Genomic DNA, 2,185 nt, shown 5'->3' on the forward strand with positions numbered 1-2,185 from the left:
TAAGGGGAGCTGGTACAATCGCTCCTCGCCCTCGCTGGGGGCACTCTCTGGACCGTTGGTCAAGCGCACCGCAATCAAAACACCCCGAAGCTGAATGCTCTGAAGTAACCCGACCGCGATAAGTAGAGAGTGAATCTGATCACCTAGAAATCTGGCCCGTACTAGGACCACCCTGGTGATACTGGCCTCCCTGAGAAGCAGGTAATGTCGCCTGAACAGGACGACTGGACTGACCCTGCTGGAACCTCTGGCGGGGCCTATCATAGGAGTCTCTCCCTCTAGTCTGGGACCCTCTGTAGCTGCCCTGGTAGCGTGCCCTCTTATCGCTGCTCCCTTAGGCCTCGCGATGAATATGCTCCATGGATCGGGCATGGTCAACTACATCAAGAAATGAACGGCCGGCAGAAACTAAATGCTCTATGTCGACCCTCAGACGATATCGCAGCCCACGTACAAAACAACAAATATCTCCTCCTCTGTGGGTAGGATCATGGTAGCATGTCGAGATAACTCATGGAACCTCATCTCGTACTCTGAGACGGTCATAGGGCCCTGCTCCAATATGGAGAACTGATCACGAAGCCTATCCCTAACGCTCCGTGGCATGAACCGGGATAAGAAAGCCTCTGTTAACTCACTCCAAGAGGAGGCGATCCAACTGGCCTGGACTCTCGATACGAGCGCCACCACTGCTTGGCTGGCCCACGAAACTGATGAGCAGTGAAATCGGCTCCTCTCGACTCCAAGAGGCCTAATGACTGTAGCTGCTCCTGACAAGTGAGTTGGAACTCGTAGGCATCCTCCCTAATGGCCCCTGAGAATATCGACGGTGCCAACCTATGGAATACCCTGAGCATCTTCTGTTCGCGCAGTGGCATCTCCCGTTCCTTTAAGTCTGACATGACAGCCACATGTACTGGTGGCGGCGGAACCTCTGGTGCCGGTGCGGCAGGCTGACCCTGTGGCGCTGGAGCTGGTGCTGCTGGGACTAGTGGTGGCGCTGGTGCCTGTCGCATCTCCCCAATAGCTGCTAGTATCTGAGTCAGCAGAGCATGAAGATCAGGAGCTGCAGCTGGGGCAGGTGGTGGCTGGGCTGGCCCCGGCCCCACCGGCTGTGGAGGTACATATGCTGCCTGAGGCTCCTCCTCCCTATCTCGGGCTGGTGCAACGGCCCTGCCTCGACCTCGGGGTCGGCTTCTACCCCGAGAAGAGTCCTCTCTACTCACATCTCGCACATATGCCAAATAAGCTAAACACCCAGAAGCAACCAACCGTCTAGCCCGCATAAAAGAGATGATCCCTGTCGGTGTGTGACTATAAGCACCCTGCCACAGCACTGGGTAAATGCCAGGCATGGCTAAAGTAATGGTCTTGCCGTAGCAATCCAAGACCGCATGGTAAGGGGATAACCAGTCCATGCCCAGAATCACATCAAAATCAACCATATCTAGCAAAATAAGATCAACTCTAGTATCACAACACTGGATAGTCACGAAGCAAGATCGCAATACCTGATCCACTACTAAGGACGCACCCACCGGGGTCGAAACATGAACTGGCTCTGCCAAAGACTCAGACCTCATACCCAATCGAGGAGCAAAATAAATAGATACATACGAGAATGTGGACCCGGGATCAAATAATACTGTAGCAGGCTGATGGCATAATAAAAGCGTACCTGTGAGAACATCGTCAGATGCCTCAGCCGTCGCCCTCGTCGGGGCTGCGTAGAAATGGCCCTGAACACATCTGCCCGATGCATCTGATCTACCACCTAACCTGCCTCCCCGAGCTCCGCCTCTGGTACCCTGTCAGCTGTCCTGACGACCCTGGTCCTAACCAACGCCTCTAGCTAGAGGGGGCACTGCTGAAACTGGTCTAGGTGCAAGGGGAGCTGGTACAATCGCTCCTCGCCCTCACCGGGGCACTCTCTGGACCAATGGTCAAGCGCACCGCAATCAAAACACCCCGAAGCTGAACGCTCTAAAGTAACCCGACCGCGATAGGAAGGGAGGGAATCTGATCCCCTCGAACCCTGGCCCGTACTAGGACCACCCTGGTGATGCTGGCCTCCCTCAAAAGCAGGTAATGCCGCCTGAACAGGCCGACTGGACTGACCCTGCTAGAACCTCTGGCGGGGCCTATCATAGGAGTCTCTCCCTCTAGTCTGGGACCCGCTATAGCT

Source organism: Solanum tuberosum, unplaced genomic scaffold (genome assembly GCF_000226075.1).
Source record: "Solanum tuberosum cultivar DM 1-3 516 R44 unplaced genomic scaffold, SolTub_3.0 scf00585, whole genome shotgun sequence".
In the NCBI taxonomy this organism is placed as follows: domain Eukaryota; kingdom Viridiplantae; phylum Streptophyta; class Magnoliopsida; order Solanales; family Solanaceae; genus Solanum; species Solanum tuberosum.